The 14,820-nt window shown below is 39.6% G+C and overlaps 2 protein-coding genes across 9 annotated transcripts in view; both read left to right on the top strand.

The window, feature by feature from the left end:
- Positions 1 to 14,820, top strand: part of LOC128888228 (endocuticle structural glycoprotein SgAbd-2-like) — a 469,661-nt gene that overhangs the window by 411,793 nt on the left and 43,048 nt on the right. The gene's annotated exons all lie outside the window — the stretch shown is intronic.
- LOC128888209 (leucine-rich repeat-containing protein 4C-like) overlaps positions 1 to 14,820 on the top strand; it is a 261,312-nt gene that overhangs the window by 236,386 nt on the left and 10,106 nt on the right. The gene's annotated exons all lie outside the window — the stretch shown is intronic.

Here is a 14,820-nt window from a genome sequence, read left to right as displayed (position 1 = left end):
TGTTCCTTTTAACTCCAGAATGACTTCTTCTAAATTTCAGTCTTTTTTTCTCTTAAAACTCAAATTTTATCAAGCTTGAGTTAGATCAATTAACATATTGCGAGCAATAGCAGCCTGTATAACAACGATTTGGAAGAAAAATTTTCAATTCTGTGATTCTGACGCTAGCGTTATTTCAGATTTTAATGTTGCCCTCGTGGCAGGGATAGTGGCCTCGCACCAGGTGCCAAGTAGAGATCCGCGCCAAATAAAACTTTTTTTTTCGTTGTTTCCAGATTACACCGATGCCTCTTTCGTTCCACGCCCCAGCGCCAAATTGCCTCGACACGCTATTCGTTCTTCTCGATTCTATGCTCTCCCTTTTTCTTATTTCTCGTTTCATTGTTTGCTTTTTAATATATTCCCATCGACTCGCGCCACGAAACTACCGAAACGAATAGTTTCGAACTTCTCTTCTGGCGAACAAACGACTCACTCTAGTTTAAAATCCCAAAAATGTAACACAATTCGCGTGCAGCAACGTTTCTAACGAAGGCATTAAAATTATTAACGGGGATTTGAAATTATCTATTTAACACCCACGCCCTAAAAATGAAAAGATCGAATATTCTATTATTGCCCCTGGTATCGAACTTAAATTTTGTCGATTCGCCATTTTACAATCACGTTACTTTGTCGCGAAACGATTCGCGAAATCTCGCTCGTTCTGGCCGGAAAAATTGCAAATAATTCGCAAAAGTGCTCCGCTTTGGTCGCGTTCCAGGCGGATCGTTAAGCATTCGTTGATACAGTCGGTGAAGGACCACTTACATATGTATGAATGTTGTTACGCGAGGACCCGACCTATATACCACCGAGCCACGATTTAATCCAAACACAGTCTTGTTTATATTCGCTGTATGAAATCAACGATCGATGGTTCGGTGTGTGCGTTTTCAGCACCTGCAAATCCGGTTATGAATGAACGTTTTAGTCGAACGAGATATTCCCGACGGTGTGCCCCTATTATGCTAACATTCAAAAGTCTCGGGTCAGCTATTACTCTCAGAGGAATTTATACATTTTTCACTCGCCGTACGAATGGGTTTTGAAACGTTTATAGAGAAACGACGCTTGACGATCAGGTTCTGTATTCAAAAGCAGGAATAATGCTATTAAACTCTACTGAATACAGTAATGTATTTATAATTATTTCAGCTGGGGTAGTACTTTTTATAAATCTCTCGATTTGAATTTATTCTTTAAAGCATACCGTGTTAGTTACAATTTTAGAATTACGGAATAGATACATTCAGTTGTCCAATTAATATTATATTTCTCTGAAATAGTTTTATATATCATTTCTATAAATATAATATATAAAATTTGAATCTAGCGTAATTTGCTCTCAGCTACAATAATACTCTGAATATCTCGATACCTGTTACTTTTGTAACAGACACGTGATAATTCTTTTAATCCTTTTGAAACTAACTATATATCCCTAAAATGAGATGGAATATAGCCTTTCGGAAGGGAAGGATAAATCAAACATATCATTTTTCCTACACCTCAGAAACTCCAGAGGTAATACGGGCAGCGAGGAATATGTGTAACGACGTAGAAACGTTTCGTCAAACCTTCTAAAACACGCGAAATGTAAAAATGTACACAAGTTAGGGTACATAAATAGGGCAAACAAGCAGCTGTACACGCAGTAGGTAGCCTAGAATCAACAGTCAACGGTTAAACATCGCTAGGTCCGGATGCACTCGAAAGGTAAAATGTTGTCCTCTTCTTCAAATATTGTTTGGGGAAATTGCCTGTAACCAAATATCGTTTAAGGGGATATTTTATTACGATACGAAGAAAGGACAAAATTGCATTTGAATAACAGTTTAATTAGAATAATTTAGCCCTATAGTAGAATAATAATAACACATTTAGTTTGAAGTATAATTTGGTTTTATAAACCAGATTCTAATTATTACCGAAAAAATCAAGCGTCAAAAGTATTAAGCAGCATAAATTTTCTTTCTCTAGAAAGTCACCTTCCAAAGACTCCAGAAGTAGCTGGTATGAAATCCTTCGTTTGAAATTACTCCGTGCAATTTATATGTTAAAAAGATAGCCTTTTATTTCTGAGGTCTAAATACGAGTTGAAACAGTTCACCACGTGTTGTACTACCCTCGCCGAGTCTCATCTCGAACGTCCTCCGGGAAATGAGAAATACCAGATGACACTCTCAACGGAATCGTCTGGTCCCTCATCCTCGCGAGGTGCAACGAATCTACGTTTAATCAGCGCCTTTTAGGCAGCCCATAGATAAGATTCGTAATTAGTTATAGACGTTGCTTTGAAGCGGCACCGATTCACCCCGGCGCACTTTCCACTCTGCTTTACACGGTTGGCGTTTGCACGTAATTCAATTTTCCAGCTGGTGTGCGGGCTGTCTCTCGTGTAAAGCGGCACCCACCGAGCCAAAGACTGCGGCTAGCCTCGGTGTCGCTGGAAAAATACGGGTTGAGGTATAACTCGCGGAACACCCGAAAAGGATGATTTCTCGTTTAGGAAACTCACGAAAAACCCACTCAACGTAACGTCAGGAATCAAAATACGACACTCTCTGTGTCGGTAACGCTTCAACTTGAATATACAGGGTGTTCAAAAAAGAAGCTCACTGTACCGAGTAAAAAAGCTTTAGTAACACATAGGTCCAAAGGTCAACCGTCTCTGAGATATAAACATTTTTGTTTGCTAGTATCGCGATTGACTTACTACTGAGTTTTCGATATTTATAGAAGATTTTCCACGTGTCCAGCGCTCATTTCTGTACACGAAATTGGAAAAATGAAATTGACAAAATTGTCAGCACTTGAATGGGAACATTCAGAACGTAATTTATAAACGCTGACATAAACATCGCATGCAATGGAAACAAGTAAGTCAATCATGATACTAGCAAACAAAAATGTTTCTATCTCAGAAACGGTTGACTTTGGACCTATGTGTTACTAAAGCTTTTTTACTCAGTACAACGTCCCCTATACACCATATAAATATTGAAGGGCCTTTTTTTTAACACCCTGTACTTTTAAGAAATCATTAATGAAGGGTTGAAAATTCTAGCCAATAGTATTCCCTTTCGCAACATCCAATAACGTACCACAATTGCTTTGGGTACGGGATAATTGTCGAGAGGATGTACATTTTGATGATCTGCGCGAATTTCACTGACTTCGCAATATTTACGCGTTGATTTGCTAATTTTTGTGCAATCCAAACAAAAAAATAATCACCTGTGGGAGACCTGACCCAGACCAGTCGGTAGAGGGAATTCTTCCATTCATTGGTTGGGTGATTGTTAACGAATAGAGTTTCACCCAGACCTCATCAAACGTTTGTTTACGTTTTGGTTCGTGGCTACCCAACTGATTCGTATGTTATGATCTCGATTTCGACGCGCAATTATTTCAATTGGGAATTCAACGAACACTGATTCACTGTGTAAACTTTGTACATATACAGTTAAGAGTGGTAAAAATCCTAGGTTTCTAATTCTATGGCCGTGGAACGCGGAGTAGTGTGAGAGCATGATAGAAAGAGGAAGCTGTCGTGGAACCTCTTCCTTCCGCTATAGAAGATTTATTTTCATGTGGTAGACAAAGATTAATTTTCCAACGCAACGGGACACGACTGCACTGTAGTGGAGAGGTTCTAAATTTATTAAATCAACGACATGAATTGATGAATGAAATGATCTATCGCTGGCTCCTATTCGAATAGATTTATCATATCGCTCTCACGGACAATCCTTTTACTAACCTATTAATCCCGTTCTAGTTCGGATAACTTGGACAAGAATGCACTTATCGAGTACATATATTCTATTTTCATTGAATTTTATTTGTAATGTTCCGTTATGTTTTGTCAAACTTCCACGTTTGATTATTTAATATAAACTGATGAGAATGAATGCAAATTATACCCATACACACGTTTATGTTATTATACTCCTACCTTCAACCCAAAATTCCATCACAGATGCACGTGTGCATATCATCAACGATAAATAGACCAAATGCGCGTTACTTGCAATATTCCCAACCGACAATCGTTTCGAGCGACGCAAATATGCGTCACGCAATAATTTTGATTCGCGTGACGACCATAGAACATTTCGCCGCGCTGTTCTAGATTATAAAACTTCATTCGACTGAACGACGCCTGGGTATTGTTGAAAAAAAATTCACGTTCTCTATTCCCCATATCTGCGGCTTGTCAAACCACAGCTGTCACGTATAAACGGAATTGCGTTTCACAAAAGCGTGAAAACGGAGACGCGGTTAAGGCGAACAGAATTCGTTATTCCGAATCGCTTGATAATTTTAACCCAAATTCCAGGTCGAGTCTGACTCGACATCACGGTTTATTTGGACATGTTATGATTTTAACCTTTTGCAATACTAAAATCAGTCGTATTGTTCAAATAGTTAGAAATGTTACGATATGTATACAGTATCTGATTTCGCAGAATGACCCTGGTAGTATACAAAGAACAATATATTTTACCAATTATAAATTACCGTTCTAGCATACTTTAATAATAACAAAAATAATACGAAACAGTAAATTTTCGATAAAATACTCTCAGTGAAACGATTCTGCAACTCCTCCCTCGCGAAACGAATGATTTCCTCCAAAAGGATTCGCAACGGGGCTATTCGTAATTCTTCGTGGACTCCCAGTCGTTTAATTTGGCCAGGGTGGGAAATCGCTGCGTCTAAATTTAATAAGTTTTCAAGTATAAGTCGCCGCGACGCAGTTTCTTTTTATTTTATTTAATTTTTTGCTGACAGAACGCGAATTGAAGAGAAGCGAAGCTCCAAGTTTCGTCCAGACGCTTTTTTGAGTTTGACAAGCCGGCTGTTTAAATTCGGGTTAAGTTGCGGATAAGCATCCTACCGCTGGAAAACTTCGTTTTAATTATGCACTATTTTAATACAGTCCCCTTTTATCGGCGAAACGAACTTCGTTGTCGACGGGGCGAGTTTTTATCAAAGCGCCTTCAATCTGCGAAACTCTTGAATGCAGGCGAGCCTTTGCCGACGCCGATGCCCCAGCCACCTTTTCCGTCACTGCTTTCATGAAAACTCGCGTTTTCTTTCTATCTCGTTTTCCTTACTTTACATTTTATTTCCTCCTTTTTCCTGGGTGGGGTGCGAGTAGCAATTATGCACTGCAATCGTCTTAAGCTTTCGTAATCACTTAATTAATATCTCATAAATAAAAATTCATCTGCTCGACCCTCGCCACGTTAAATTGAACATGTCTCGATACCAAGTTTTAGGTCTACATACCCTTGTATCCTTGATATTAGATGAAGAATAATTTCGAGAAACTGTAATCCTTCTTTTTTGTACATTGATACTATAGAATTTCTTCTTCTGGTACCTGGATCAAATTCAGTTGAATATTCAAATTTATTCATTCGGCTTCGACCTACATCAGAACCTCTTCAGAAATAATTAGGTACATCAGTCGAATTTTTTCCATTGTACAAGGAATAGAGTAATCCTGAAGAGGACCTTATGTAGGTCGAAACGTTGAATGGATAAAGGTTGCATTCAAGGAGGAAAAATTTGTTTGTTATATTGAATTTAAAATATAAATACTTGGAGCACTATGAAGAGAAGAGTTCCTTCTTTTGTCGATGGAAAAAGGTCCTTCATTTTTGTCAAATCTTTAGAAATCACATTATTATCGATACTTTATATATGTTTGCATTCATGTACAACTTCGTACATTTTTCCATATTTTCGTTTGCCATAAATACATAAACATCCACAAATATTTTACCTTTACCAAAATTTACAAAGAACGTGTAACATGTGGAAAAATCAAAAACAACGTACCCTTTGTCATTTAAACTCTAAGTAGACATTAAACAATGATTTCAAAATATAATACAGGTCATTTCCACTCGCGAAATTGCATAAATTAAAAAATAAATGGCTCCATTACCCGCCTTTCAAAAAAATAAAAGTAGACCGATACTTGTCCAACGCGCGAGAACAATCGATCTTCGGCACGCACGGATCGATCGGTCGCGAAATTGAACTTCCACGGGAACAAGTGTTCGAGCTTTTCACGAGCGACAAAAATTCGATATTCGAGTTTCCGCTCGGATACCGGCGAAACTCTTACACGAGGGTTAATTTTCCATCGATCGCGAAGCGAGACGGAATAAAATGGTTCGATTCAATGGAGAAGTTCAATATCCTGGTGGCATAAATTTCTCTGTGACGCGCCAAGCTTCTCTACCGTGACGGCTTTGAAAGTTTTCGGTACTTTTCGCCGATAATCCAAATGCCGAATCGATGAATCGGCGAAGGAATGAAACTCATTTCAATCTCACTCGCGCGAGCTGAAATTCGTCGAAATGCTCTGTCGAGAACGCAGGCGACGATGGGATATGAAGCGCGATTGTGCTCGCCGACATTTTTAACGGAAACGGAAACATAAAGGGCCCGATGGGAATTTAAAAAAAAAATCCTGTTTTCCCTGTGCTTTCCAGCAAACCCTTGTCTGAACCGCTCCTTGCCCTCTTGAGTACTTTGTTTTTATACCGGGTAAGGCGCCTGAGTTTACCCTAAATGACTTTTAAACAAATCGTTACACACAAAATTCAATATAAAAGAATTCGCAGGTTATAAATAATGCACATATAGAGTAAACTGTTTTTGAAAAGAAACATCAAATAAAAGAAGCTTTCGATTTCCACAAGGAAACCTTTACTTTGCGAATCGCAAGTAGCCAATGGCCCCGAGGATCCTCTAACCACCTAGAGTCTAAGCTTGTTGCCTCCACAGAAAGTCATGAACTGGGATTCTTGGACAATAGGAACCCGCACGTGCGCCCGAGACCATGGGCTATCCAAACACTCGGTTGTCACAGACTGATTTCCACGTAATCCCAGAACAATACAGCGAAGGGAAACTCGGAGTTTTCCCTCTTCGGCATGCACCGTTCGAGCGTGTCACCCTTACAAACACAAATATATCAATCACACTGTTGATTCGTTTCAAGAATTCGGCTGTTTCGCAACGCGACGATTTCCGACAGTGAAACGCATTTGCTCGAACATGCATATAAAACAAACGATAAGTATATACCTCAGGCGTACGTTGTAGATAACATTCATTCGTTATTCGTGCTTAAATATATCAAATCTGGTTATACTACGTGCAATTTAAATTCACGTGGCACATCACCGTATCAGATTTTCCTTCTAGCTCTTAAGAGTATTAATTTATTGCGGGAGCAAAGCAGCGTATCGCGAGCGAATTCAACGTTTGCGATTCATGGCGGAAACACTGGCCACCGTTGATTTTAATGAAACTTGTTGGGGAAAATTTAGATGTCGAATGATATCGTGAAATATTTCAGTGCAACGGGCATATTTATGAACGAGTACGATAAGAGGTTTAAAACTCGTGAAGTGGCTTATAATCTTGCAGGTACACGGTCCTCTGGAGCTTCAGTTTTATTAAATGCTTCTCGATCATTTATCTAATTGTAAATCCTTCGATGGAAAACCGCTTAAATGTATATCTTATTTTCTAAATTGAGTGACACGTGTATTATCACTAAGAAGTATATTACGAATATTTATTCACTTTTCCATCGATCCTTTCCACGTTACAGCCCTCAGAAAACTTGCAAACCACCCTATCCTCACAATCTTCGAGGCTGTTGAGGTCCGAGGGTCTGCGCGAGCCTGATTTACGCGACCCTGAGCCTAACTATTACTTCCATCTCCATCCGAACACACTTCGCGCCCCCTAAAGCATCAGTTCTTTATTCGTCGTGGCAGACATCCTCCGATCGGTCCAAGAAAGATTACTTTCCCGTTTCAAAGGGGAAAAAAATACCATTCCTTTGTCTCCGTGGGGAAATGGCCGGATACGGCCGTAAACGGGACACTATATTTTGATACAAGTCGGCAGACTTGTTCTACCAGCTGAAAGGAATACGGTATAAGTTATGTTCGCAGCCATTGGTAAAAGATATCTATCGGGAATAATAAAAATAGTATACTTCCACCGTATCTAAGGGATCTGGGGGTAAAGAATGCTCGCAACTTGTACGACAGTAGAACGAATTTTTCTCCCTTTCTCTACGATCTCCTTCTTTTGTATTCAACGTTTCCGTTCGCGGGTGGAAAACGCTACCGTCGCACATATTCCGCCGCACTTTGATAAGTCACTGCCGCTAGATTGGAAGACGGTGTATATTTCAACTGGAAGCGGGGAGATTTGCCTTCGATACGTGACGGCGATGGCGGACGATTTATTCGAAACAATGTTGGATCACCGTGGCCGACCGTGTAAGTTTTAGAGCTTTCCTTCTTCACGGTTCTTTCGTTGGGTCGTAACGATTTCTATCCGTCCCCTCGTGCTTTTTAGCGTATTTTAATCTTTACGATCCTGAGATTTCTCGTGGGCGCGTTTCTTGTCCGAGAACAGTGAAACTCGAGCACGGAATTGCGAGCACGTTACTTATACAGCTTTAACATCGGTATAAAACATGTTATAATTTCTTTTATCATGAAACGATTTATACTTATTCATAATGCGTGAGTAAAGAAAGATGGGACAGTTTTTAATCCACATACCTCAAAAAGGTAAATGATTTACGAGATACAAGATGAAAGAGGAAGAGCTTTTTATTTTTACTCTACTTCGAGTCGAAACGAATCCATTCACCCTCAGAAATTCAACGGTACGCACGTACGTTGATTATTGCACATGAATAAAAGCTCAGCCAATTTCCAAAAAAGAATGGACACTGATACGAAGTTACACGTTCTTGGTTGTCCGTGGGAGAATCAGTGTTTACGTAAAATATTTGCTAAAAAAAAGGTTCTTTCAGGAAACAGAAACTGTGTACACACCCCTATAGCAAAGGGGAGAAGAGGGTTCGTGCGCTTTGGTGGCGTTACGAAACAACGTATGCATGTATGCGTGTGTGTATATGTATATTTCGTTCGTCGAAACGTTCCCTTCCTCCCTGTTCTTCCGTTTTCCACGAGACGGCCTGCGAAATGCAATCCTGCTGTCACATATTCTGTCACGGTTTGACATCTAGCTAGTAAGAGATGAAGCGCGGTTGTATAGGATATCTCAAAATGCTTGAGTGCGACCGAAAGACGACTCCGCTCGACGAAATCAATCGAGGGCGTGGAATGAAACGCGTTCGCGTCGAGCATTGTTTTAGAGAAAATCAACTTTGAGAATGGATAGAACAGGCGCTCTGTTTCAGGACCGATTGAACAAATTCCCCAAAGGTTTTTATCGTGTTTGTTATTCTTCATAAAGTTCCAACTGGATGCTGTTAAAAAAAAAAAAAAAGCGAAAATATACACGAATACAAAGTACAAGCTTTGCACACGATTGGTACACGTCGAGTTAAACAAACAAACGCCTGGAAACCATCGTTTTCGAGTTTCGGAATAAAATTCCTTTTATTTGTCATAGGGAGGGAGGTATGTTTTATGACTTTCATCTGTCCGGATGAGGAAGTGGTATCAAAGTATAAAATCGTGTAAACGAAACAAAGTGTAAACCTATGTACAGTGCAAATTGACGTCGAACGTGTCACACTTCTTCATTGTTCTATGACAGTGACGTCATAACTAGGACATCTTATACTTGAGAAGATTTTAATTTTTTTCTCGTCAATGCATTTTGTAACATCAAACATATCATTTAATGTAATAAAATTTCTTCGATAGACATAGAGGGTACGAATATGTACGAGACTGACTGTATATCGAAGTTACATAAGCATTTTTTACACACTTAATTTTTTTTCTGCCCACACATTTTTCCACCTTATATTTATATTTTTGTCATGTTCTCCCTACAAGACTCCTCTTTTCCCAAGTCGCGAATTTTAGACGATCCTGCACACGCGAAAACGTATCGTCAAATTCATCGTACCCCTGAAACTTCTAAAAATATTAAACAGCCCTGGCTGTTGAAACGATATTTCGTCTTCCGCGATGCCACGGAGCCTCGCGTCGTTTGTTTTATCGTTGCCTTGTCCCGAAGCAAGACGAGCCTGTCGATAGCCTATCTCCTCGTTTTCTTTCCTCAAACCTCCTCCCGTGCTCGTTTTATTTCTCTGTCAAATCTCTCTCGCCCATCTTTTCCGCGGTGAAAATTATTGCTAGGCTTATTTGTCACTTCCTTCCCGCGCGCGCGAAACACAATTCCCGGCGAAATGAAATCCAGACGCGGAATATACGCGGCGTTTCTTGCGTGAAACGACGCCCCGCGCTCAGCTGCCATTCACAGGTCGGGTTCCACGCAAAATTTCGAGTCAACGAGCGACGATATTCCTGAATTATTGCGCTGCCTATCGACCCTTTGCGGGTGAAGTGCTCGAAACATTTGCTGGAATTGTTCTTCGCGGTAGTGCGACTACGCTAGATTTTTCTTTGTTGAAGCAAGACTTTCAGGAAATTGTTCAGCGTATGCAAGATTGGACAATGTAAAGAAAACAGTGGTTATTAAGAATTCTTCCGGGGGAATAAAGTAATGGAAAATTTTAAGTATGTGCGTTTATATTGGATCTCGTGCTTTAAATATCCTTTAACGAAAAGTATAAAATACAATGCGTGTTCTACAAAATATAAAAAAACCTTCAACTCTGTAATTAATACCACCACCCTCTATCCTATTCTTCTCGAGATAAAATAAAATATTTGTAGAAGCAACCCTCCTACAAATCTCCTCTTTTCTTTCAAAAGAACTCTTATGGTGTAGTGGGGTGGCTCTGAAATTGAAACGACACAATTATTCGATACTCGTAATTACAACTGCACGGGTAATAACTCCGTTACGCTAGCATGCCGCATAGCACTTGTAAATCTGGTTTAACGTTCGCAGTATAATTGCATAATAAATACAGTGCAACAATGCTCCCTGTCGATACTACGTCATCGCGTTCGCGAGAGTAATTACGGCTGTGCTATCGATGGAACCCAACGGTGCCACTGGACGAAACATAAAAACCCTTTTCGCGCTAGGCGGTGTTCGGATTTAAAAAACAAAAAAAAAACATGAAGATGGGAACGCTGGTGAAAAAAAGGAAAGACAGCGTGACATGACGGGGGCGGTTCGACTCGTTGATGAATCGAGGGAGCGTTCCAACGAATTTGAAAAATGGATTCTTTGAATCTTCTTGTAGGATAGATCGGAGCGTGCTCCACCCCTGATAGAAGAGTTTAAATGAATTTTTTTCGAGCTAACTAGAACTGACAATCAACGACCTCTATCATGAAATGACATTACGTCAGCTCAAGCATACGTCGAGTACACCCACTCCAAACGCAATTGCGTTCGTCAGTGTCGCGATTACAGAATGATTAAACGAGTTCTGAAAGGGCGATACGTTAAAGTCCGAGATTCGACGATTAGCCGGCCGCGAATTGGTATCGTCGAACGAAATGTATCGCTTTCAACGACGCAGAACGGATTCGCGACGGTGTTTTTCATTCCCATCGGCGAAGAAGCAACGTGCCATTTCCCTCGAATCCATATCCGGACGCTTGGCTCCGACTATCGGGCAAACGTCGATAGACTGTTGCCTGACAGTCGGAATACAAACGAGCCAACGATATTGCCATAAAAATATCGGTACTCGCGTACAAAGCTTCCTTACTTCTCGTGCCATTTTTCATCTCTCTTCCTCCGACGTCGACCTAGTGGCTTTGAAACAACGAACCATCCCCCTGGAGCAGCACGTACCGATGTTCAACACATCTGTCTTTAAAATAAATATTCCCGTCCGTTGTTTTACCTTTAATTCTGCCATGGGTGGTATTGCTCGATACAAAATAAATATAGAGAACCCGAGATAGGTTTTTAACCGGACTACTCGATTTTATCTGCCACGATAACCTTGTGAACTCTTAATTAAAATTCATGTTGCATTTATTCGTGAGGTTATGTCGAGGGCTGATGAATTATAATTGTATCAAATGAAATGGTGTGTAAAGATCTATCGAAAAAGATATCTGCTTTTTATAATTTTATATTCCAATTAATAATAAATCAAATAATGAGTATATTAATAAAAGAATTAGCTTCCCTATCGTGTTTAACAAAATGTAAAAGTAAATGGTTTATCCATATTGCCAACGGCATCCACAATAAATGAAACAATTAATACAGTAACAAAGGAAATCCCAATAATGAAAAATTAATAAAGATCCAACTGATAAAGCTGCGACGGTCGTTAATGGGATCTTTGCTTTTCCCACTATTTCGGTGTACGTGCTTATACTCTCCGGGGGTCTAGCGATTAATAATAACTCCCTGAAAACTTCGGTAAACCCCTTCGGCTTGTCGCGAAGAAATGCTTCCGGAGATTGACTTTTTAATACCGGAAAATTTAACACTTCGACCAAACTGTGTTTTAATTGATAATTAAGATTGGGGGTGGTTACATCGGTGTAAATTGAAGCGTACAGTTTGGCTGGGCAGTTTATGAAATTGCAGAACTTTGGGTAGTTTCACCTTTCTCGATGGCAGGAAACACGTAAATTGGGTTAATTAAGCTGTTTGAACAGGTTGTGTGTGCGTGTGTGTGTTTTTTTTTTTTTGTTACAAAAACTCTCAAAAGTTATCTACTCTAGCATACTCTTTACGCGACTTTCAGTTAAAACGAATCCAGTTGGTCCAGTTTTTCCATTCAACGTTTATCGCTGGTCCTTGCGTTATTATACTATATTATTCTTCGCGATAGAATTTTTGTCACACCGATGTTAATAATTTCTTTGAACAATCCTTGATAAATTTAAAAAATTGTTTCATAGAAGTCGTTTATCTCTGAATATTCGTGCTTATTCTCATGAATACATGATGTACACATAAACGACGTGTACTGATACTCTTATACTATTACTACTAAGATAAACGGTTATAAAACACTGTTTGAAAAATCGTCACCGAGTGTTCCTAGCGGAAATTCTTCGGAATTGTTCGCGATAGCTCTCCAGCTCAGGGCGATTTGTATGCATAGTGGTGGAACACTGTTTATTCCGACGTGTCAGACAACGTGGCTGCTCTAGTCTTGATAGAATATTTTCCAACGGCCACGTTGCGAGCTTATTCTCAGTCATCTGCCTGATAAATCCCTCTAGTACTTTGGAACACTTGGATACGGAAATTTATGGTCATATACACGTAAAAGTCTCACTCCATCTTCACCTGAAATCGATTTGTCCACGTTTCCATTAGAATTTATATCCAATTAATATCCTTTCAATGTTTCCTACACGTTCTACGTAAGAAATAGCGGGAACGGAGGTTTTTAAATTTCTTTCCTTCCTAACATTTTTTCAGATTTTTTAATAAAAAATCCACGCCGCGAGAGATGAATGTTAAGTCACTTGTCTATTGTTATTATAAAAGGAAAACGCACAAGGGACGCTCGTGGAGAAAATCATGCGACCAAAGAGGGAAATATTCGCGTGCTCATCCCGCGCGACGTGAATTCCTAGCCCCACCATTCCTCGATTGAAATTTAAATAGAGAAGGAAGTGGGAAAAACGACGACGAAAAAGGACCGGGGGAAACCGTCGCCGTGGAAAAGCGGAACGAGGATATCGCGTTAGCTCGTCTGACAACAATTCAAATGCGTGTCTATTGTTCCAGGCTGCGAGTAACACTCGATACAGATACTGCGAATGGAAAAATAGTACTGGTCGTGGCAGGAGGGGAAGGGGAGGAAAACGCTCCTGTATGCTCGACGGTTTCTCTCCGACAACAGGGGCGAATTTAAATACGTTTCACGGTAGAAAATACAACGAGACATCGCGGTTAGCCGAAAATCGATGATTAATGTCGACGATCATCGACGAATATGAGGCCACGAACGACATTCACGAACGACATTCACTCGACACGAGAATTAACGAAACTGCGGCGCAGGATCGAGTGTCGATTACAATTATCCGGGTTTAATAAATCAAAGATACATTTCGATAAGGGTCGTTCACGCTCCAAATCGATTCACTCCATTTTTCTAATTGTTCTAAATTTTAATTTCAAACTAGTTCATTGACCCGTAATTTGAAACAATGAATTAAATTTTTTGGAAATATTTTTAATGTTCGCCCGTTTCAATTATCGCTATTTACTTAAAAATATTTTTCCCGCTCTTTAATGTGGGACCTATTTACTTTTGGCGAATTTTCTTCAACCGACAATTGCGCCAAACAAAGCCTCGGGAGAAGGTAATCAAGTAATAACTACAACCCGAGGGCAAGTACCACAGTTTTAGAATTTTGCAAACTCTCTTCACTCGTTATGCTATTTTTCATAATTACACGTTTGTAGCTTATGGATAAATATATATAGCTACCCTTCATAATTACTCAAAGGGCTGTGTAATTATCGCGAATATGAAAGGCCATATTTGCCACCATACGTGTTTACCAATTAGTTCTGTTTGTCATGCAAAATTGCTGTAACACGACAATTCGTTAATGAATGATAATATCAACTAAATAATAGGAATACGAGTAAAACAAACAGTACCAACAAGAGTGTTGTTAAAAACACAACAAACGTGTGCTATAAAATGGAACCAGATTGATTCATTTTATTTTTCGGTACTTTTTCAATCTAAAGTACCGCGTAGTTTATGTCTACTGTGTTTGAATTTATTCAACTGGTATTAATTGTTTGTTTAACGTCAAATTCGAAGAACTGAATTTACATACGAATAGTAAACAAATGTTTGTAGATGTTAGCGTCGCGGAGGTA

Source organism: Hylaeus anthracinus, unplaced genomic scaffold (genome assembly GCF_026225885.1).
Source record: "Hylaeus anthracinus isolate JK02 unplaced genomic scaffold, UHH_iyHylAnth1.0_haploid 11989, whole genome shotgun sequence".
Classification (NCBI taxonomy): Eukaryota; Metazoa; Arthropoda; class Insecta; order Hymenoptera; family Colletidae; genus Hylaeus; species Hylaeus anthracinus.
The sequence above is the reverse complement of the archived record's forward strand: the minus strand, read 5'-3'. Positions and strand labels throughout refer to the sequence as shown.